This window comes from Phascolarctos cinereus, unplaced genomic scaffold (genome assembly GCF_003287225.1).
Source record: "Phascolarctos cinereus isolate Bilbo 61053 unplaced genomic scaffold, phaCin_HiC Scaffold_5;HRSCAF=322, whole genome shotgun sequence".
In the NCBI taxonomy this organism is placed as follows: domain Eukaryota; kingdom Metazoa; phylum Chordata; class Mammalia; order Diprotodontia; family Phascolarctidae; genus Phascolarctos; species Phascolarctos cinereus.
In genome coordinates this window covers 322,002,119-322,026,922 of record NW_027555958.1, presented here as the reverse complement: position 1 = coordinate 322,026,922, position 24,804 = coordinate 322,002,119, and the positions used below count along the sequence as shown (strand labels likewise).

At 36.3% G+C, this 24,804-nt stretch overlaps 1 protein-coding gene across 5 annotated transcripts in view; it reads left to right on the top strand.

The window, feature by feature from the left end:
* The window catches only part of GATAD2B (GATA zinc finger domain containing 2B), a 98,884-nt gene that overhangs the window by 30,070 nt on the left and 44,010 nt on the right, over nt 1-24,804 (top strand). For 2 of the 5 annotated variants that reach the window (XM_020991725.2, XM_020991726.2), the window contains one exon: nt 6,691-6,878. The exons of the other annotated variants lie outside the window; for them this stretch is intronic. The gene's annotated coding sequence lies outside the window, so the exon portion shown is untranslated. The remainder of the gene's footprint in view (nt 1-6,690; nt 6,879-24,804) is intronic. 5 annotated transcript variants of the gene reach the window in all.

Here is a 24,804-nt window from a genome sequence, read left to right as displayed (position 1 = left end):
AAGAGGAAAAGATGTTAGGAGGGCAAGTATAGAGCAGTAGACCTTGTGCCCATTCATCTTTTTTAGAACTATTGTTTTGATAGTCTGGATTTGAGAAAACAAAAATCAGAAGCTCTCAGATTTCATTTTACACATATGGAAACTGGGACTAGTAGAAATTAAGTGACTTGCCCAAGGGTCTCACAGTTTCTTTGATTCCAAATTCAGTACCCTTTCTACTATGCCATATTGTCTTTCATGAAAATACAGAAACAAATGGACTTGTCTCTTGAGCTCATTTTGCCTTTTCAGTGTTTTCCTTATAACTTCCTTGAGCTAATTAATCCCAGTATATGCTGGCTACTGGTTTTGACTTTTGATTTTTCCACTTCCAAGGTAGATTGCTCTGTTAGAGCATTCAAGATTAAGTTTGTAAACCTTAAAATGCTGTATAAGTGTGATTGGTTATTATTGGGAAAACTTGGAGGAGATAGGCTATTGAAACCTAGGGAAAGTTGGTAGGGATTTTTTTTTTGTTTATCTGTTTTTTTAAACCAAACATTTTATTAATGTCTACTATCTTTTTATCACTGTCATACAGGGGATGGGGTGGGGGACGACTCTTAACCACTATAGAACTTTTTCTTATGATAAAGAAAAATAAGCAAAAACATCTGATGTGGTGACACCTTAAAGTATATATGACATTCTAGTAGACTTCCATCTCTCTCTCTCTGTCTCTGCTGTGATGAGGGAGCTGTGTTTCATTTTTTGAACCCTCATTGGTTTTCTGGTTATTCAGAGCTTGATTGATTTTAAGTAATTATTACATGGTAGTAAATGCATATTGTTCTTTTGATTCTGTTTATTTGACTCAGTATCTTTTCATATAAGACTTTACTCGTTTTTTTGCAATTCTCATTCATCATTTATTACAATAATATTCCATTACATATTCCATAATTTTTTCAGCTGTTCACCGATCAGTGGGCACCTACTTTTTTTCCATTCACTGCTGTCACAAAAAGTGTTGGTATGAATGTTTTGGTGTATATCAGTTCACTGTTAACTATCTTTAACTAACTTTATATGTTAATAAATAGGATCAATGGGTCAAAAGGTATGTATGGTTATTAATCACTTTTCTTTGATATTTCCAAAAGTATATTAATATTCTTATGTTCCCTCAATCCCTGCATCATTGAGTCTTACTTTTTTTTGGTCAACTCTGCCATTGTGTAGGGCATGATGAGGTGAAATGTAGGATTTTTTTTTAATGCATTCTTCTTAGTGCTTTTGGAGCAATGTTATATGGTCATTTGTAATTTGCATTTCTTGTGAAAACTGTTCATATCATTTGGCCACTTATCTGTTAAGGTTTTTTTTACTATACTGTAGCTGCCTCATAAATTGGTCTGGTTTAAAATGAATCAGAGGAATTTTATCTGCCTGGGGTGCCTGGGCTTCTAGGAATAAGAATGTTGAACCTGGGGAATAGGAATACAATTTTTGGTATGTTAGTTGACAATTCCCATAGGTTATAAAGTTTGGTCAGTCGTTAATAATATTTAAACATCTTTTTTTTGGTGTAGATTTCTGTATGAGAACTATTGTTATGGTCCAATTGTTCAGTCATATCCAGCTTTTCATGATCCCGTGGATCATACTGTCCATGGGGTTTTCTTGGCAGATACTGGAGTAGTTTGCCATTTCCTTCTTCAGTGGATTAAGAGAACATAGGTTAAGTGACTTGCCCAGAGAGGGTCACAGCTAGTAAATGTCTCAGGTTGGATTTGAACTTAGATTTTCCTGACTCCAGGCCCAGTGCTTTCTCCACTAAGCTGTCTTCTTGCCTTTTTGTGCCTGTGGATAGGTACAAAAAGAGTAAGTACATCAGTGTTGTTAAATAACTTAACAGTCTACGTAGAAAGAAAAAACATAAAATAACAACATAGATAGGCCTTAAAGAAGCAAATGAGCAGTTAGATGGGGTTAGAGCTAGATTTTAATAGTATTTTATTTTTTTCCAATTACATGTAAAGATAGTTTTCATAAGATTTTGAGTTCCAGATTTTTCTCCTTCTCTGCCTTATCTCCCCCCTCCCCAAGACAACAAGCAATCTGATATAGGTTATACATGTACAATCATGTTAAACAAAACATATTTCTACATTAGTCATGTTGTGAAAGAAGAATCAGAACAAAAGAGAAAAACCACAAAAACGAAAAAACAAAATGAAAATGGTGTGCTTCAATCTGCATTCAGACTCCATAATTCTTTCTCTGGATGTGGACAGCATTTTCCATCATGAGTCTTTTGGAATTGTTAGCGCTGGATTTTAGAAGCAAGGGACGTGAATCAGTAGAAAGGTGTGGGGATTTAGAGGGTGGGATGCTGGATACTGAGAAGATGGTGACATATATAGAGAAGAATGAGAGAATAGGAAAGTTGTACATAGAAGATAGTGAACAGATTTGGTTGCCTAGAACAGATAGGCCCTGTAGAAGATTAATGACAGATAAGGTTCTGGAGATGGAAGCGTTTTGAAGAGTAGGTTGAGTTTACATTTGATTCCAATAGGCAATAGCGATCCACTGTAGAAACTTTAAAAATTTTAGCAACTGTGTGTAGGACAACTAGTTGTAGAGGGGGACCTACTAAAAGGCTTTCTGCTAGGAGAGTTCTGTTCTAGAGCTCCATCTTCAGCACCTATTTAATGGGGTTTGTGGATACCAAGATTTCCCTTTGATGTTATTTTGCTGCCTCACTATATTCCCACCATTATGAGTCAGTTACATACACCATTCTAGGCTGGGTGGCAGACTGATATTAATTGCCTAAGTATGTGTGTCTGATGGCTTTCCCCATTGGGGTAGCTGAAGCATGTACAGTCCCACAAACCCAAATGAGAAACAGGATGCCAGACTTCAGGGAGCTGACCACCCTGAGAGAGGTGGGGGTGATGGGCTGAATTGAGGACATCTTGCCTTATGGCTAGGGAGGAGACAGCAACACACAAAAGAACCACCAAACAAAAAAGACTGGGTAGCCCCTAGAAGCAGCAGAAATGAAATAATTATGGGTCATTTCTACTGTAGAAGATGGGATATTTGTTTAGAATCTTGGGTCCCAAACAATAATGTCCCTGAACAGTGCCCATGGTATTAGTCTCCTTCATCAGTTCTTAGTTTTTCATTTGGACAAGAAAAGTCCTGATTGAATAAGAGGTAGATCAAAGTAAGTTTGTACTCAACCCAGACCCTAGCTCCTTTCTCTGGCAGTCTGGGAAGCCTTGTGCAGCTTTGGAGATAGAGGCAGTGACTTGCCAATGCCTCCAATAGATGTTAAGGGTGTTTGTTTGTTTGTTTGTTTGTTTGTTTTTGGCAAGAGTGGGGGTGTTGGCTGTTTTAAAACTCTGACCTGCTTATTTTTTTCTTTCTCTCTGACTAATGGATCTGGCCAGTTGTATCAGGACATGAGCACTCTGAGATCATATTGGGCCCCGCTGTCTGCCCTGTAGTGAGAGACAAGGTTGTTTCTTTCCCTTGATGATGCCATGTGTATTTCTCCCTTGTGGACAGTCATTAATCTGGTATGGAACCAATTTGTTTGCTGTAGCCCTCCCTCTTTATTCTCTTTTCCATTCTGCAAATCATGAACCCATCTCTGTATTCTAAATATTACTACTTCTAGAACTCAATGGAAGCAGCCTCTGAAGTCTGATTCCCCCAGAAAGATGCAGTTAGAGAATTCGCTCTGTGTAGTCTGAAATGAAATCTGTTTTGTAGCTGTTTGTTTTCCCTTGGGTGACTTTGCCACCATTGGAGGATTTTTGTTTCTCAGTTTGGTGTGCATCTGTCTGTGTAAGTTCTTTTCCTTTAGGGAAGTGAAATGGAGAGGTTGTTTCCTTGGGAAGTACAGTTAGTTGCTGGGAGTAGTGATGGGAGTGAAGGGATGGTAGGAGGAAATACAGCATGAGGTAGCAAGAAAGGAGGCTGAATCATCTAGTTTGGATTAGAGTAAGATGGAGATGTGCTATATGAGACCATTGTACTATAATCTGTGCCTAGGAGCTTATATTGTCAGCCATTTTAGGGTGTCCTCTTTTGCAAGGGGTTGAGGGGTAGAGTGGGATAGGAATGGGGTAAAGTACAAAAACAGTTTCTGTGCCATAGCAAGCAAACTCTCACATTAAGTAATGTTTCCACAAGCTTCTGCATTCTGCAATGCTTCTTGTCGTTCCCCCACCACCACCACCAGTTTCTCTCGGAGAGGCAGTGAGGAGAGGCAGCAAAGTGGATAGAGCTTTGGACTTAGAGTCAGGAAAATCTGACTACTGCTCGAGAAACTTACTAAGCTGTGTGATGCAGGCAAGTTACTTAACCTCTGTGTGCCTTAGTTTTCTCATCTGTAAAACAGGGATAATAGCATCTACCTGGCAAGGTTGTTGTTGGGTCAAATGAGATATTTGTAAAGCACTTTGCAAACATAAAGTACTATTAAATAATAGCTGTTATTAGATAGTATGACTGAGATGGGGATTATTTGGATAGGTGTGTTTGCACCATTAGAATATATATTGTTATTTGTAAAAACTTCATTAGGCTGTCTGACTATGTGGAGTGAGAATCGTATCTGGACCCCCACTGAATTGGCTACTTCTGTAGCAGGCTGTTTTCTGTAGTATGACTTCATTCAGTTTAATGGCTTAAGGTATGTGTATTCTTTCTGCAGAGTTCCACCATACAGTGTTGAAGAAATTTTCTTATGCCAGGCAGCCAGGCTTTTTCAGTGGTACTACACCTCCCTTCCCTCCCCTCCCAAAAGCTGCATCCAGTCTCTGCTCACTTGAAGTGAAAAATATACTAGTTACCTACCAGAATACTTTGAGGTAGTTGTCTTCCGTTTCCTGGTCTCTCAGGGCATTGTTGTATCTTCCAGTTGTTCCTAAACTCCATAATCTAATGAATATGTCCCTTGGGAGAGGGTTTTATCTTAGACACCCCTGAGTATGTGTGCATGAAATGCATATGGGGGTATTGGAGCAGTACCGTGCTTTTAAATAGAGGACTGCTCTTAACTTCCAAAGCTTTGTTGCTGCTGATGTTCAGACATAAAGGACTTTGAAAAGCATGTAGTAAGCCCCTCCCAACCTGTGGCTAGCTCTCTGTTGACAAGATCTAAAGGAAGATTAATTTGTCATTTCCCTCTCTTAAAAGCTGTAGAAGAATCTGTCCCTTGGGGGAGTCTTAAGTTCCTCCCACTTTGCTAAGGAAATAGCAATCTTTTGGGAGCAAATGTGGATTATAGAAAAATGTAGCTAACCTCAACATATACTTGCTTAACACATAGATTTCTTATTTGCCTTAATACTTGAGTTATCCCAGAGCAGTTTTAGGGTAAATGGAAGCTCAGATCATACTTGTCATTTAGTGGACTTTACCCCATATAGGTAAAAAAAATCAGTCTGTATTTCCTTAGTAGAAATTGAAAATGATCTTGTGCTGATGTAATGGTTTTATATATATATATATATGTATATATATATATATATATATATATATATATATATATATATATTTTAGCCAAAGGAAGGTTGTTGGCAAGTTGGAAATCTAGTTTCTAGAAGTTCCAGGAAACATATCAGAACTAAAAGTTTTTTTGTGTATCTGTGTCTCTAGGCTGAGAGAGGCCAATTCAGAGGATAGGCTCTAACGGGCTGTTTGGTGATGGGAGTGGAGGTATAGATTTTCAGAGCCTTCATGAAATACTTTGTATCATTATGTGTCTCTGCCAGTGAAGCTGTACAGGACTTGGTGGGAGAAAGGATATCACCAGTCCTCCTATTTGCCTGGGCCCATCTAGGATCTGGATTTGTGATCTCAGTTGATACCCATTCGATTCTGTACTAGTTTACCTGGGACTAACCACAAAAACTTTTTAGCCTGGATTCAAGGCCTTCTACACACTTGTGCTTCCCTACGTTTTTAACTTTATCTCACACTGTTCTTCATGTGCATTGTGGCTCTTGCCAAACCCTGCACATTCAGTACATTCCTATTTCTATACCTATTGCTCACACAATTCCCTATGCCTGGGGTATTGTTTCCTTGATATCCCCCCTCCAAGCCTCAGGCCCTCCCCCCCACATTGAAATCCTGCTTATCATTTAAGGCCAAGATGAAAAAATGAAACTTTTTTCTGAGCCCTTTGATTGTAAATGATTTTTTTCTTCCTCAGATTTCACTTAGCACTTTACCTCTCGTATATGTTTTTGTCATGTTTTTTCTGCATTATAGTTTTAATATACAATTATTGAATATTTGTTGTATCTTCTAAGATTGTGAGCTCTATGAGACACTTTCTAAATTATCTTTGTATTTCCTTCAGCAACTTGAATATTGCTTTGTACATAATAGATGGTTGTCAAATGTTCTTCCCATAATATCACAGCTTGTTTTTGATCTCTCATATTAGTTGCTAAGAATAGAAGGCAGGGACTATATATTGTAATATATATTGTACTATATGTAATATATGGGAAGTCTATATGATTAACAATTTGCAGCACTTTGTATAAATCCCTCCTTTCTTAGAAGTTCTGGAACAGCTATCACATAGTACTTCTCTTACAAATATTTCTAGGAGAATCAGTTTCCTAAAGTTGGAAATGAATACAAATATAACTTGTCTCTATACTCTCACCTTAGGTAATTGGCTTTGAAGGAGACTGTATGTTGCTCCATTTGCATAGACATCAATAGCACCCTGTTCCGACCTCCATCTTGCCACCCAGCTTCACCCAGATGAGAGAAGATAAATCAAGCAAATTGAGTCAGCATTGGAGTTTATTGTAGATTCTCCCTCTGAATCTTAGAATCTTCCCATAACATCTCAGGTACCATCATCATTTTGCTTGAGGGTAATCAGAACTTTAGCGATTTACCTATTTCTCTAAGGATTGGGGTTCTTAACCTTTAGTTTGTGAATAGATTTCAGTAAGGCAGTAAACGTGGATGGGAAAAAAATTTTTGTCTTTATTTTCACTAACCTCTAATTGACGTTTAGCATTTCTTTCAATTATGAATGTAGGCAACAAATGACTATAGTTATTTAGCCGTACCTATTCTGATAATTATATTTCAGTATAATTGGTTTCCTTTTTAATCCCATGTATTTTATGTATTTAAAAATATTCTTTGAATGGGTCAGTAGGCTTTATGAGACTGCCAAAAGGAGTCCATAACATGCAAAAATTTAAGAGCCCTGGTGTGTGTGTGTGTGTGTGTGTGTGTGTGGTGTGTGTATGAATGGTGTTTATATATATGTATATGTATATGTGTGTGTGTGTATTACCATTCTTCCCTAAAGTCCTGTTCCAATTATGATGATGTGGAGGTGAATGCTGGATTCTTAATGTAAGCTCTAGTACATTTTTTAAAATAGTTTTTATTGGGGCAGCTAGGTGGCACAGTGGATAGAGCACCGGCCCTGGATTCAGGAGGACCTGAGTTCAAATTCGGCCTCAGGTACATAATACTTACTAACTGTGTGACCCTGGGCAAGTCACTTAACCCCATTGCCTAGCAAAAACAAAACCAAAAAATAGTTTTTATTGATTTTTTTCAGTACATTACTGTAGTTTTCCTCGGTATCCCTCTTCCTTTCCCCTCTACCTCCCAAAGAACCATTCAGTGTAACAAATAATATTTTAAAGTACAAGATATAAAGAAAAAGAAGAGGAAAAATCAGCACAACTTGTAAATATATTGAAAAAGTTCAAAAATATGTGCAATGTGCAACAATACCTCTGCAAAGGGATTGGGAACATCTTTTTTATTTTATATCTCTTCTTTCAAGACATTTCAAGCTTGTTCTTTATAATTTTGCAACATTCACTTTTGGTTTTTTGTATGTGTGGTTGTTTCCATTTGCATTGTTGTAGTCATTTTTTTTTTCTTGGCTTTGCTTACTTCATTCTGGATCAGTTCATGTAGACCTTTTTTCCATGCTTCTCTATATTTATCATATTCAGCATTGTTAACAGCACAGTAATATTCCATTGCATTTATATACCATGCTTTGCTTTGCCATTCCCCAGTTGTTGGGCAACTACTTTGTTTCCACTTCTTTGCTATGATGATGAATTTTTCATGAATAGTAATTCTTGGTAATTCCTAGTATTCTCTGTCACTTGCAGATATGCTTTTCCCATTCTCGGAAAAAAAAAACCTTTATTTAACCTACTATCTTTTCAAACTAACTGATTTACTTATGGTCCAACAATACTTCCTTAATTTATATTCTACAATTCACTTAGCTACTTCTCAGTATGTGGGAGCATAACTTTGTTTCCAATTTTTTACAATCACAAATAATTATGCAATGAATATTTAGGTTTATTTGAGAGTTTTCTCACTTTTACCTCCTTGGAGTTGTCTAGCAGTGAGATCTCTAAGTTTGTTTTTCATGTCTTAATGTTTTTCATTTTTTAATGATGTAGCATATTTTAATTTTGTTAAACATTTCCCAATTACATTTTAATCTGGTTCAGAAAAGATTTTGGAGTTTTCCCCAAAGGGCAAAGGTTAGGGCCTGATAGTTTGATCTAGTAGTAGACGTAGAATGTTGGAAGCAGAAGGGACCATATGGGAGATTTAATCCAGCCTCCAAACTTTACTGAGGAGGAAGCTGAGGCCTAGAGAGGTGATATCCGTTGCTCAAACATGTGAAAGCCAATGATTGGCAGAACTGTGCTTAATACCCGAGAATTTCACATTCCTTCCAGGCTCTGGAGTGAGAGGATCTAGGTTCAAATGTGACCTTTGACACTGCTTGTATTATCTTGGGCAGCTGATTTCATTCCCCTGGGCCTCAGCTTAACACTGTTCTTGCAGTTGAACAATTTCATGACTTTTCTCAAATAATTCCAAATTGATTTCCATAATGTCTAAACTCTCTTATCTTGTTGATCTATATTTAGTCCTGTCTGATCTAATAAGCTCCCATGAATTCACTTATCATCTCTGTGTAATAGAAACATCTCTGTTTCATATCCAAACAGTTGCCATATCTTGTTGATACTACCTCCATAAAATCTTCTTAATCCACATACTTCTTTTCCCTCAGATAGCCATGACTTTAGTTCAAGGCTTCATCATCTCTTACCTGGACTTTCTTTTTTTATAAATCATTATTTGCCCTCACTTCTTCCCACTCCCACGTTACTCCAAAGAGAAAGCAAAAGACACACATGCTACAAACATGTATGACTGAGCAAAACAAATTCCCACATTGGCTATATCCAAAAAAAATACGTCTCAATCCGATGTCTACGTTACCTCTCTATCTAGAGGGTAGTTAACGTATGTCATCATGAGTCTTCTGAAATCATGGTTGGACATTTTATTGATTAGAGTTCCTTAGTCTATCACATTCATATACCATTCCCCAGTTGACAGGCACACTGTTTCCAAATCTTTGCCACCAAAAAAAGAATTATTGTAAGTATTTTTATACATGAGTTCTTTTCCTCTTTCTTTGATCTCTTTGGGGTTTAACTCCAGTATATATTCCTGAATCAAAGGGTATGTGCAGTTTAATAGCTTTTTAGACATAGTTCCAAATTGCTTACCAGAGTAGTTGAACCAGTTCACAACTCCACCAAGAGTATATTAATGTATCTGTTTTTCCACAACCCCTTGAACATTTGTCATTTTCCCTTTTTTTAAAAATCATTTTTGCTAGTCTGACAGATGTGAGATAGAACCTCAAGAATTTTAATTTGCAAGTGTCTATTAAGATTTAGAGCATTTTTTAAAAATATGGCTACTGATACCTTGGATTTCTTCCTCAGGAAATTGCCTGTTCATGGCCTCTGACCGCTTATCAGTTGGGGAATGGCTCTTATTCTTGTAAATTTGAATAAGTTCCTAATGTATCTTAAAAAAAAACACCACCACCTTTTTCAGAGAAGCATAATACAAAGATTTCACACACCGCCTCCTGCTTATCTGCTTGTCTTGTCATTTTAACTGCATTAGTTTTTAACAAAAACAGTTTTTGAACAAATCAATAACTTTTAAATCTTCTTCTTATTATCATTATTATTATTTTTCCATCTATCTATTTGTTTATTTATTTTTAGTGAGGCAGTCGGGGTTAAGTGACTTGCCCAAGGTCACACAGCTAGTGCAGGTCAAGTGTTTGGTCTGAGGCCAGATTTGAACTCAGGTCCTCCTGACTTCAGGGCCAGTGCTCTATCCACTGCGCCACCTAGCTGCTCCAATAACTTTTTAATCTTACGTAATCAAAATTATCCATTTTATCTCCTGTGATTCTTTTTTTTTAAATTTATTTTGATTTATCAACAATCACTTCCATATGCTTTTGAGTTGAAAATTTTTTTCCCCCTTCCTCCCCCCCACCCTCCCCAAGACAGCTCACAAGCTGATATAGGCTTTACATTTACATACCCATTAAACATATTTTCACATTAGTGAAGTTGTAAGTAAAAATTAAAACCAATAGGAGGAACCATCAGAAAGATGAAACAAAACTCAACAGAAGGTAATAATAAATGATAGCGATTCGACTTCCATAGTTCTTTCTTTGGATGTGGACAGCATTTTCCATCCCAAGGCCTCTGGAGATGTCTTAGATCATTGTAATGCTGAGAAGGGTTCAGTTTAACAATATTAGTCATTGCATGGCTGTTATTGTGTACAAAGTCCTCTTGGTTCTGCTCACTTCACTCAGCATCAGACCATATAAGTCTTTCCAGGTTTTTCTGAAGTCAGCCTGTTCATCATTTCTTATAGCACAGTAGTATTCTATTACATTCATATACCACAACTTGCTCAGCCGTTCCCCAATTGATGGGCATCCTCTCAATTTCCAATTCTTTGCCACCACAAAAAGAGCTGCTGTGAATATTTTTGCACATGTGGGTCTTTTTCCCATTTGTTTGATCTCTTTGGGATATAGCCCTAGAAGTGCTATTGCTGGGTCAAAGGGTATGCACGTTTTTGTAGCCCTTTGGGCATAGTTCCAAATTGTTCTCCAAAATAGTTGGATCATTTTACAACTCCACCAACAATGTATTAGTGTTCCAATTTTCCCACATCTTCTCCAGCATTTATCATTTTCCTGTTTTGTCATGTTGGCCAATCTGATAGGTGTGAGGTGGTACCTCAGAGTTGTTTTGATTTGCATTTCTTTAATCAATAACTCCTGTGATTCTTTGTAGTTCTTGTTTGGTCATGTACTCCTTTCCCTATACATCGATCTGACAGGTAATTTCTTCCTTTCTTCTCTGATTTGTTCGTGATGTTATTCTTCATGTCTAATTCATGTACCCATTTGGAGCTTATTTTGATATAGAAGGTGAGATGTTGATCTATATCTAGTGTCTGTCGGACTGCTTTCCAGTTTTTCCAGCAGTTTTTGTTGAAATATGAGTTCTTACCCTAATAGCTGGGATCTTTGAGTGTATCAAACATTGAACTACTCTTGCTTCTATATATTGTGGATGTAATTTATTCCACTGATAAAGCTCTTAGTTTTTAACTAGTATCAAATTGGTATTTTTAAAATTTTATTTTATGAGCAGCTAGGTGGTGCAGTGAATAGAGCACCAGCCCTGGAGTCGGGAGGACCCGAGTTCAAATTCGGCCTCAGACCAAACATTTGACACTATCTGTGTGACCTTGGGCAAGTCGCTTAACCCCAATTACCTAAAAATTAAAAAAAAAAAAGATGCTAAAATTTTATTTTATTTTCAGGTTCAAATTCTCTTTCTACTTACCCCTCTGTCCCAATTAGAAAAAAAAAGCATCTATGACAAATGTATATAGTTGAACAGAACAAATTCCTGCTTTGAACATGTCAAAACGAAAACAAACCAGAAAAGAAAAAAAAAAACCAAGCCTCTGTCTGCACTCTGGGTCTATCTATCACCTTTCTATCTTGAGTTCAGTAGCATATTTCATCATGAGTCTTCTGGAATTGTAATTAGTTATTGTGTTAATCAAAGTTCCCAAGTCTTTCAGAGTTGTTCGTCTTTTCAGTGTTGTTGTTACTTATGTAAATTGTTCTCCTGGTTCTTCTCACTTTACTTTGTATCCATTCATATGTCTTCCCAAGTTTCTCTGAAACTATTCCCTTCATCATATCTTATATAGCATGGTAGTATTTTGTCACATTCATTAGTTATTTAGCTATTCCTCTTTTAATGAGTACTCTTTGAAATTTCCAAATTTTTGCCACCCCAAACAGAACTGATGTAAATGTTTTTGTACATATGTATTCTTTTTTTTCTTTGATCTCTTTGGAGCGTAGGTATAGTGGTAGTTATCACTGGGTCAAAGAGTATGCATAGTTTAATAGCTTTTTGATCATAGTTCCAAATTGCTGTTTTCCCATAGCCTCTGCAGCATTTATCATTTACTGGTTTTTAAAATCTTTTTTTGCTAATGTGATAGGTATGAGGTGGCATACCAAATTGTTTTAGTGATTATTGCTTTGTAGCATAATTAAAATCCTCTACTGCTAGCTTGCTTTCCCACTCACTGTCAATTTTGAATTATTTCCCTTGAGATTCTTGCTCTTTTGTCCCGTCAGATGAATTTTGTTATTATTTTACCTAACTCTAAAAAGCAACCCTTTTGTAGTTTGATTAGTATGGCACTGAATAAGTAAATTAATTTGGGTGCTGTTATCATTTTTATTATATTGGTTCAGCCTCACCATGAGCAATTTATTCAGATCCATCTTTATTTGTGTAAAGAGTGTTTTATAGTTGTATTCATAATAGTTCTTTTGTGTGTCTTGGCAGATGGATTCTGAAGTATTTTATACTTTCTGTAGTTATTTTAAATAGAATTTCTCTTTCTATATCTTCCAGCTGGATTTTGTGGTCATATAGAAAAATGCTGATCATTTATGTAGGTTTATTTTATATTCTCCAACTTTGCTGAAAGTATTAATTGTTTCAGTTAGTTTTCAGTTAATGCTAGGGTTCCCTAAACCATTATATTGTCTGCAAAAAGCAACAATTTTGTTTCCTCTTTTCTGATTCCTATTCCTTCAGTTTCTTTTTCTTGTATTATTGCTGTAGCTAGCATTTCTAGCACTATATTGCATAGTAATGGTGATGATGGTTTACTCCTTGTTTTATCCCTGATCTTTTTGGAAAGGCCTCTAATTTATCTGCATTATGGATAATGTTTCTTAGTTTTAGATAGATATAACTTATATTAAGTAAAAATCCATTTATTCCTATGCCTTCTGTTTGTAACAGGAATGGATGTTGTATCTTGTCAAAAGGCTTTTTTTGCATCTGTTGAATAATCATGTATATATTTTATTTTAGGTTTTGTTATTAATATAGACAATTACATTTATAGTTTTCTGATATTGAGTGAGCCCTGTATTCCTGATATAAATCCAGCCTAGTCATAGTGTAATCATTGTGATCTGTTGCTGTAGTCTCTTTGCTAATATTTTAATTACGATTTTGCATTAATATTCATTAGGAAATGTTAGTCTATAGTTTTCTTTCTTTTGTTTTGCCTGAACTATTGCAGTGACCTCCTATTTGGATTCTCAGCTTTCATTCTTGACCCTTTCTAATCTGTCTTCCACGTAGCTGCTAAATTGATGTTCTTTTTTTATTATTATTAATTTATTTTGATTTATCAACAATTGCTTCCATAAGCTTTTAAGTTTTAAATTCTTCTCCCCTTCCTTCCCCACCTGCCTCCCCAAGATGGCATACAATCTGATATAGGCTCCACATATATATTCCTATTAAACATTTTCACATTAGTGATGTTGTAAGGAAGAATTAGAACCAAGAAAGAGAAAACTAAACAAAACAGAAGGAAAAAAAAAAGCAAATAGTATGCTTCAATCTGCATTCAAACTCCATAGTTCTTTCTTTGGATGTGGATAGCATTTTCCATCATGAGACCTTTTGGAGATGCCTTAGATCCTTGAATTGCTGAGAAGGGCTAAGTCTATCAACATTAGTTATCACACAACGAGGCTATTACTTTGTATAAATTGATATTCTAAAAACATTGACCTTACACACACACACCCAACCCTCATAAATCCTTAGTGACTCCATCTTGCTTCTAGGGTAAAAAACAAGATCCTCTTCTTAGCTTTAAAGTTTTCCATACTCTTGCCCTCATCTATCTTTCTAGCTTTTTTTTTTTAAATATTACTTCACATATTCTTCAATCCAGTCAAACTGGCCAGGCAGCTTTTCCCTGTATAAAACATTCCATTTCCCACCTCTGTACCTTTGTAAGGTGTTCCTCCATATCTGGAATGTTTCTCTTCCTTACCTCTGCCTAGTAGAATCCTTAACTTTCTTTTAATAATAGTTTATTCATCACATCCTACATAAGACCATTTCTGATCCCCTCCTAGTTAGTGCTCCCTTCTATCTCGAAATAATTTTCTGTTACTCCATATTTACTCATTTGTATATATATTACATTTCTTCTCCTGTCCCCCAGTAGAATGCGTGTTCCTTGAGGGCAAAGATTATTTTCTCTTTGTCTTTAGCCCTTTGTACAAAACCCTGCGTATTGCAAGAACTTAATAAAATATTTGCTTAATTGTATAAAAGACTACATAAAGGGAATGTAATCTGTGTCAGTGAAGGGAGTATCCTCACTGATAAAATCACAGATCTTTGAAGCATAAAGTATGTATCTCATGATATAGAGAGTCAACAAATCTAAGAGCGGTATAGCTAAAATCAAAATCAGTCAGTAAGCATTTGGAATGTGTTCATTTTCCTCCTACCCTTCATGTCACTTCTTTTCAGTTTCCTTTGCTCATCCAGGTCCTGTCTTCTAGTAGATGTCCAACGAGGCTTTGTCCTGGGACCTTTTTTTCTTCTATTCTACTTCACTGGGTGATCTCGTTAGCTCCCATGGATTTAATTATCATCTCTATGCTGATGATTCTCAAATCTACCTCTCTCTGCTGGGCTCCGGTCTCATATCTTTAACTGCCTTTCAAACATCTTAAACTAAATGTCCAGTAAACATCTTAAATTCAACATGTCCAAAACTGAACTCAATGTCTTTCCCCTCTAAACCACACTCTACCTCCTAATATCCCTGTTAATGTAGAGTGTAACACCATTCCCCAGTCTCTCAGACTCAAAACCTGGGTCTCATCCTCTTTCCCACAGTCTCTCAGCCCCGGTATCCAATCTGTTGCCAAGATGTAGCAATTTCACGTTGGCAACGCCTCTCAAATACACCCCTTCTCTTCTCTTGATACTGCCGTCACTCTGGTGTAGGACCTCATCACCTCACGTAGGGACAGTTGTTATAGCTTGCTGATGGATCTGCCTGTCTTAATTCTATCCTCAATCCAGTCTATTCTCCATTCAGCCTCCAAAGTGCTTTCCCTAAAATGCAGTTCCTAGCATTTCACTCCCCAACTCAGTAAACTCCAGTGGCTCCCTATGGCCTCCAGTATCAAATGCAAAATCCTGGAATTCAAAGCCCTTTATAACCTAGCCCTCGCTACCTTTCCACTCTCTTAAACTTATTCACTGTCATGTACTTTTCAATCCAGTGACACTGAACTTCTGGCTGTTCCGTGAACAAGGTACTTTTTGCCTCCTGGCTGCCATGGCTTCCTTCAGTTCCTAACTAAAATCTCATCTTCTACAGGATGCCTTTCCCAACCACTCTTAATTCTAATGTTTTCCTTCTGTTAATTATTTCCTGTTTAGAAAGGTTCTGTCCATCTCCAGAGAAAACTGGTAGAGCCTGAATGCAGATCAAAGATATCTTTACTTTCTTTTTTTTTTGTCTGTTTTGTTTCACAGAATGATTTACTTGGAAATGTGTTTTACATAACTATATATGTATAACCTATGTCAAATGGCTTGCCTTCTCAATGAGGACAGGGAGGAGAAGGAGGGAGAGAATCTAGAACTCAAATTTTGAAGAAAAAATAGAATGTTAAAATTGTTTTTACATGTAACTGGGAAAAAATAAATCATTTTTGTAGTTTAGAGGATAGATAGGCAGCTAAGTGGTACAGTAGATAGAGGTGCTAGGCTTGGAATCAGGAATATTCATCTTCCTACGTTCAGATCTGGCCTCAGATACTTAGTAGATATGTTATCCTGGGCAAGTCATTTAACCTTGTTTACTTTAGTTCCTCATCTGTAAAATGAACTAGAGTGGGAAATGGCAAACCACTCCATTATCTTTGCCAAGAAAACCTCAAAATGAGGTCATGAAGAGTTGGACACAACTGAAAGGATTCAACAACAAAGGATAGATTGAAATAGGGAGAGACTTGTGGTAAGGAAACATTCTACTGATTCACAGCTTCATCAGCAATTGAGGGGAAGGAGAAAGAAAGAATAAACATGTATTAAATACCTACTATGTACCAGGTATTGTACTAAATGCTTCTACAGATATTCTCATTCTCGGATCAGCCCTATGAAGTAGATGTTATTATTATCTCCATTTTGCATTTTAGGAAACTGAGGTGAACAAAGGTTAAATGACTTGCCTAGGATCTCTGAGGCTGAATTTGAACTCAGGTTTTTTGACTCCAGGCTCGGTGCTCTATCTACTGTGTTACCTAGTTGCCATCTAGACATTAGTATACTTATCTTCCCCCAATCCCTCCAGTATTGACCATTGCAGTCTTTTGCCATCTTTGCCAATTTGCAGTTTTAACGTCTGCAGAGTTGTTTTGATTTGGAGCATTCATTTGTATGGTTGTTAATAGTTTGCAAGTCTTTTGAGAACTGTTCGTGTCCTGTCACTACTTATGATATTGATAAATGACTTTTGTTTTATGTATGATTGCATCAATTCCCATGAATTTAATTACTATCTCAATGCTGATGATTCTCATGATGATTCTCGAACCTTCCTTTCTTCCCCTTTCTCTCCAGTCTTGACTCTCAGGCTTCATTTCAGACATCTCCAATTGGATGGATCATAGGCATCTTAAACTCAAAATGTGCAAAACTGAACTCATTATCTTTATCTCTAAACTCTCCTCCTAACTTTCCTCTTACTGTAGAGGGCAACACCATCCTCACAGTCCCCCAGGCTCAAAACGTAGGTCATCTTTAACTCTTCACTATCTAGATGTGTGACAACACCCTTAACCTTCAGCTTTTGCAAAAATGGAGATCCTGGGTGTGATATATTTCATTTATTTTCAGACTTCAGTGTTTATTCTTTGGACTTTTCTACCATGCTATATGTCCCAACAACCTCATCATTGGGAAATTTCATTATCCTGCAAGACTGAATCAGCCAGACTTGAAACATTTCATCAGTACTCTGCCCCTTTGATTGGAGGGCAGAGCCATGAGCTGCAAAACCTCTACTTAAGAGGCGACTAAGTGGCACACCGTGGATAGAGCACAGGCCCTAGAGTCAGAAGAACCTGAATTCAAATCTGGTCTCAGACACATAACACTTACTAGCCGTGTGACTCTGGGCAAGTCACTTAACCTCAATTGCCTCACCAAAAAAAAAAAAAAGACGAAAAAGGGGGCTCAGAATACTCCATTCCTCATTTCTACCAGTTGCATTGCTTTTGGACTTTTTCATGTCCCCAAAATAGGTACTTTCTCTCCATCCCCACCCCCTTTAAAGTTTCCTTTTGTGTGTAGTTTTTGCCTGTTAGCTTGAAGCTCCTTGAGAACAGGCACTGTTTTTTTAACTTTTTTTAAAATTTGTTTTTGTATCCTCAGAGCCAAACACAGTACCTGGCACATAGCAGGTGCTTAATAAATTTTTGTTGAGTACTGATTATTTTTACTAATATGGTTTTCTTTTTTCTTTTAAAAATATTTTTTGTTATGTGGGATGGTCCTTGGGTAAGGGAGGAATATTGGAGAAGGTTTTGGTGAAGTAAAAAAACAAGATCAGTAAAGTTTAAGAATTTTTAAGGCCATTTTAATGGTCTGGCCATGGAGATGAAGACCTAAACTAGGGTGGTAGTATATATGTGGGAATAGAAAAAAGGGAGTTTATACAAGAAAATGTTGTAAAGGTAGAAATGACAGAATTTCTTAATTGATTCTATATGTGGGGTAAGCAGGTCTGAGAAGTTGGGGGTGACACTTAGATTTCTAACCTAAGTGACTAGGAGGGTGATAGTACTTATCTCAGCAGTAATAGGGAAGTTCAGAAGAGGATTTTGAGGAAAAGATAATTCAATTTAGAACATGTTGAGTTTGAGATGCCTTTGGAACATCCAGTTTGAGATGTCCTAAAAGCAGTTATGACTGCTGTTATGAATGCAGATCTGGGGCCTGGAGAAGAGGGACTTCCTCTGGAAGTCATCTGCATAGAGATGATAATTGAACTCATAGGATATGATGGGATTATCAAGTAAAATAATATTGAAGGAGAAGAGGGCCTAGGATAGAGCATTAAGGGATATAACCATGGTTAGTGAATATGACATGGAGAAAGAAACTTGTAAAGAAGACTGAGAAGGAGCAGTCAGACAGATAGGAAAAGAACGTGGAAAAGAAGGTGATAAGCAGAGTCAAATGCTATAGAGAGGTCAAGAATAATTAAGATTGAGGGAAAGCCTATTAGATTAAGTCATTAAGAAAATATCCTTCACTTCGGCAAGGGTGATTTCTCTTGAATGATGAAGTGGCAAGATAGATTGAAGAGTGTTTAGAAGAGAGTGAGAGGAGAGAAAAGGGAGGCACTAAGTGTGTAGAAGGTTTTCTCCAGGAGTCTAGCTGAGAAAGGAAGGTAAGAGAGGTAGATAGGAGAATAGGTAGCAGGACATAGAACCAAGTGAGGTTTTTTTCAGAATAAGGGAGACATTTCACTTTGGTTTGGACATCAGGGAAAGAGCCAGTGGATAGGAAGAGGTCAAAGATGAAAGTGACTGGGAATGGTAGCGGAATCTGTTCTCACTCACTTATTCATTTTTAACATTCTTTTTAAATTTCAAGTTCCCAATTCTCTCCTTTCTCTCCCCTGAGAAGGCAAGCAATATGGTATCAGTTTTACCTGTGAAATCATGGAAAACATTTCCCTATTAGCCATATTTGTTTTAAAAGCAAGACAAATAAAGAAAGTGAGAAAATTATACTTAAGTTTGTACTGGTGTTCATCAGTTCTCTCTCTGGAGGTGGATAGCATTTTTTTCATCATGAGTCCTCTGGAATTGTCTTAGATCATGGTATTGATCAGAGTAGTCAAGTCTTTCTGTTGATTACAGTATTGCTGTTATTGTACACAATAATCTCCCAGTTTTTCTCATTTTACTTCCCAGTTCATACAGATCTTCCCATGTTTTTCTGAAAGGACACCCCCCCCATCATTCCTTATAGTACAATAGTACTCCATCACAGTCATATTCCACAACTTGTTTAACCATTCCCAAACTGATAAGCATGCCTTGATATCCAATTCTTTGCCACCACAAAAAGAGCTGCTATAAATATTTTTTGTACATATTTTTTTCCTTTTCCTTTGATCTTTTCAGCGTACAGACCTAGTAGTGGTATTCCTGGGTCACAGGGTATGTACAATTTTATAGCCCTTTGGGCTTAGTTCCAAATTGCTTTCTAGAATAGTTGGGCCCGGGCAGGTAGGTGGCGCAGTAGATAGAGCACCAGCCCTGAAGTCAGGAGGACCTGAGTTCAAATCCCGCCTCAGACCAAACACTTGACACTTACTGTGTGTGTGATCCTGGGCAAGTCACTTAACCCCAATTGCCTTTAAAAAAAAAAAAGAATAGTTGGGCCAGTTCACTACTCTACCAACAGTTCATTAGGTACCTATTTTTCCCTCCTCCTCTCCAGCATTTGTCGTTTCTGATAAGTATGAGGTAGTATGTCAGAGTTATTTTAATTCGCCTTTCTCTAATCAGTAGTGATTTAGAGCAGTTTTTCATATGACTATAGGTAGCTTTTTTTTTTCTTTTTAGGCAGTTGGGGTTAAGTGACTTGGCCAAGGTCACACAGCTAGTAAATGTCAAGTGTTTGGTCTGAGGACGAATTTGAACTCAGGTCCTCCTGACTTCAGGACCGATGCTCTGTCCACTGCACCACCTAGCTGCCTCTGGCTTATAGGTACCTTTGATAAAGGTCTAATTTGTAAGAAATTTTGATATTACTTCATTATCTATGATACCTTTTAGCAAAATGAAGTTTCCCTGATTATGTCTTTTAATTAGGTCTATTTTTGTTTTTTCTTTGTCTGAGATCATGATCGCTACCCCTGCCTTTTTTGCTTCAAGTGAAGCATATTAGATTCTTCTCCAGCCCTTTATTTTAACTTTGTATATTTTTTTATTTCAAGTGTATCCCTCTTGTAAAATAATATTTTGCTGGATTCTGGTTTCAAATCCATTCTGCTGTCTGCTTCCATTTTGTGCATGAGCTCATCCCATTGACATTCACAGTTATGGTTATTAACTGTGTATTTCCCTCTGTCTCATTTTTTTTCTGTTTCTTCTTTTCTCTCTTTTAACCCTGTCCCTCCTCATTTTGCTGCTAACCACTGCCTCCTTTAATCTACCCTCTGTTCTGTCATCCCAGCCATGCCACCCCGTTTCACTTATCCCCATCTTCTCCTATTTCCATTTTGGGTAAGTTAGATTTCTGTCCACAGTTGAGTACATATATAGTCGTTCCTCTTTTAATTACCCACTGTTCCCCACCCCGTTTCCCCCTCCACTGTAAAAGCTCTTCCTTGAGCGCCTCTTTTATGTGAGAAAATGTTCCCCATTCTACCTCTGTCTTTCCCCTTTTCCCAGTGCATCTCTCATTCTCACCCCTTTATTTATTTATTCAACTATTCATTCATTTATTTGTTTGTTTGCTTATTCATCTATTTATCTATCTATCTATTTGTTTATTTGTTTGTTTGTTTGTTTATTGGAGATCATTCCAACATAATTGACCCATACCCATGCCCACTGGCTATGTAAACTCCTTTTTTTCCTTTTAAATTTATTTTATTTTTCCCCAGTTACATGTAAAAACAATTTTTAACATTCGTTTTTAAAGCTTTGAGTTCTAAATTCTCTCCCTTCCTCCCTCCCAATTCCCCCCTCATTGAGAAGGCAAGTAATTCAATGTAATTGTACATGTGTAGTCATGCAAAACACATTAGTCATGTTGTAAAAGAAAACATAGACCAAAAAAAAAACCCTCAAGAAAAATAAAGTTAAAAAAGCATGCTTCAGTCTGTATTCAGACATCATCAGTTCTTTCTCAAGGGATGTATGGCGTTTTTCATCCTAAGTCTTTCAGAGTTGTCTTAGATTGTTTTATTGCTGAGAATAGCTAAATCATTCATAGCTGATCCATCTTAAGATATTGCTGTTACTTTGTAGACAGTACATTTTACTTTGCATCAGTTCATTTAAGTCTTTCCAGGTTTTTCTGAGAATATCCTGCTCATCATTCTTACAGCACAATAGTATTCCATCATAATTATGTACCACAATTTGTTCAGCCATTCTCCAGTTGATGGACATCCTCTCAGTTTCCAATTCTTTACCCTAAAAAAGAGTTGGTATAAATATTTTTGTACATATAGGTCCTTTTCTGTTTTACATGTAAACAAACTCCTTTTAACTGCCCTAATAATGATAAAATTCTTAGGAGTTATATGTATCATTTTCCCATTTAGGAATGTAAACAGTTTAACTTATTAATAAGTCCCTTATGCTTACACTTTCATGTTTACTTTTTTATGCTTCTGTTAAGTCTTCTGTTGGAATTTCAGATTTTCTGTTCAGCTTTGGTCTTTTCATCAGGAATGTTTGAAAGTCCTCTATTTCATCAAATACTCTTTTTCTCTGTAGGATTATACTCAGTTTTGCTGAGTAGGTTATAATGGTTTTAATCCTAGCTCCTTTGCTTTCTGGAATATCATATTCCAAGCCCTTCTCTCCTTTAACATGGGAGCCACTAAATCTTGTGTGATCCTGACTGTGGCTCCACAATATTTGAATTGTTTCTTTCTGGCTATTTGAAGTATTTTCTCTTTGACTTGGAAGCTCTGGAATTTGGCAGTAATATTCCTGGGTGTTTTCATTTTGGGATCTCTTTTAGTAGGTGATCGGTGGAGTTTTTAAATTTCTGTTTTACCCTCTGGTTCTAAGATATTGCTAGACCACCTTCCTTTACGTTTTTTTTCATTAATTCCCTTGATATTCTTGACCTTTTGTTCTTCCAGATGAATTTTGTTCTTATTTTTTCTAGCTGTATAAAATAATTTTTTGGTGGTTTGATTGGTATGGCACTGAATAAGTAAATTAATTTAAATAGAATTGTCATTTTTATTATATTAGCTCAGCCTAACCATGAGCAACTGATATTTTTTCCAGTTATTTAGATCTGACTTTGTTTATGTGAAAAGTGTTTTGTAATTGTGTTCGTAAAGTTCCTGGGTTTGTCTTGGCAGGTAGATTCCCAAATATTTTATGTTGTCTACAGTTATTTTAAATGGAATTTTCTTTCTGTCTCTTGCTGCTGTAATACATAGTATTACATAGTAATACATAGTAATACATAGAAATGTTGATGATTTATGTGGCTTTATTTTATATCCTGCAACTTGGCTAAAGTTAAATTATTTCAAGTAGTTTTTTAGTTGATTCTCTGTGTATGCCATCATATCATCCTCAAAGAGTGATAGCTTTGTTTCCTTGTTGCCTATTCAAATTCCTTCAATTTCTTTTTCTTCTCTTATTGCTAGAGCTAACATTTCTAGTACAATATTGAATAACAGTGGTGATAATGGACATCCTTGTTTCACCTCTGATCTTATTGGGAATGCTTCTCAGCTCCTCCATCACAGTTATATACTACAATTTGTTTAGCCATTACCCAATTGAAGGGAATTTATTTTAGCCAATCTGATAAGTGTAAAATGATATCTCAAAGTTGTTTTAATTTGCATTCCTGTAATCAATAATGACTTAGAGCATTTTAAAAATAATTTTATTTTCCCTCAGTTACATGTTAAAACAGTTTTAAAGCTTTTAAGTTTTGAATTCCAAATTCTATCCCTCTTTTCTTCCCTCCCTCCGCTCCCTCTTCCCTAAGATGATAAGCAATCTGATACAGGTTATTATACACGTGTAATCATGTAAAACATTTCCATATTAGTTATTTTGTACAAGAAGACTCAAACAAAAAATAAAAGAAAGAAACTGAAAAATAATTCACTTCATTTATATTCAGATAATGTCAGTTCTTTCTCTGGAGGCAGGTAGCATTTTTCGTCATGAGTCCTTTGGGGGATTGTCTTGGATCATTGTATTGCTGAGAATAGCTAAGTCATTCACAGTTCTTCATTATACAACATTGCTGTTACTATGTACAATGTTCTCTTGGTTCTGCTGACTTCATTTTAAATCAGTTCATGTAAGTCCAGGTTTTTCTGAAATCATCCTGCTTGTCATTTCTTATAGTACAATAATATTCCATCAAAATCATATACCACATCTTCAGCTGTTCCTCAGTTGGCCATCATCCCCTCAATTTCCAATTTTTTGTCACCACTAAAAGAGCTGCCATAAATATTTTTGTACAGATATGTTTCCCCATCCCCCCCTTTTAATCTTTTTGGGATGTAGACCTAGTGGTGGTATTGCTGGGTCAAAGGATTTGCAGTTTTGTAGACCTTTGGGCATAGTTCCAAATTGCTCTCCAGTATGATTGACTCCGTTCACAACTCCACCAATGGTGCATTAATGCCCCCTCCAAACTTTCCACATTCCCTCCAAAATTTGTCATTTTTCTTTTCTCATAAGTGTGAGGTGGTACCTCAGAGTTGTTTTAATTTGCATTTCTCTAATCAGTAGTGATTTAGAACATTTTTTCATATGACTATAGCTAGCTTTGATTTCTTCCTCTGAAAACTGCCTTTTCATATCTTGATTACTTACCAGTTCGGGAATGGCTTCTGTTCTTATAAATTTGACTCATTTTTCTGTGTATTTGAGAAATAAGACCTTTATTAGTGAAACGTGACAAAATTATTTTTCTGGTTTTCTACTTTCCAATTTTACTTGCATTGGTTGTGTTTGTGCAAAAACTTTAATTTCATATAATCAGAATTATCTGTTTTACATTTTGTAATGCTCTCCATATCTTGTTAGATCCTCAGTTCTTCCCTTATTCATAGATCTGACAGGTAACTATTCCATATTCTCCTAATTTAATTATGGTATCACAATTTATATGTAAATCATGTACCCATTTTGACCTTATCTTGATATACAGTTTAAGATATTGGTTGGTCTTTAACTGGTTTCTGCCATATTGCTTTTCCAGCATTTTTTGTCAAATAATAGGTTTTTGTCCCAAAAGCTTGGATCTTTGGATTTATCATATGCTAGGTTGTGATGGTCATTTATTACAATGTATTGTGTACCTAATCTATTCCACTGATCCACCACTCTTATTTTTTAGCCAGTACCAGATTGTTTTAATAATTACTGCTTTATAATATGATTTGAGATCTAGTATGGCTAGACCACCTTATTTCCACATTTTTTTTCACTGATTGCCTTGATATTCTTGACCATTTGTTCTTCTGTATGAATTTGGTTATTATTTTTTCTAGCTCTATAAAATAATTTTTGGTAGTTTGGTTTGGCACTGAATAAATAGATTAATTTAGGTAGAACTGTCATTTTTATTATATTGACTCAGCTTATCCATGAGCAATTAATATTTTTCCATTTGTTTAGCTCTGACTTTATTTGTATGAGAAATGTTTTGTAATTGTGTTCATGTAGTTCCTGGGTTTGTCTTG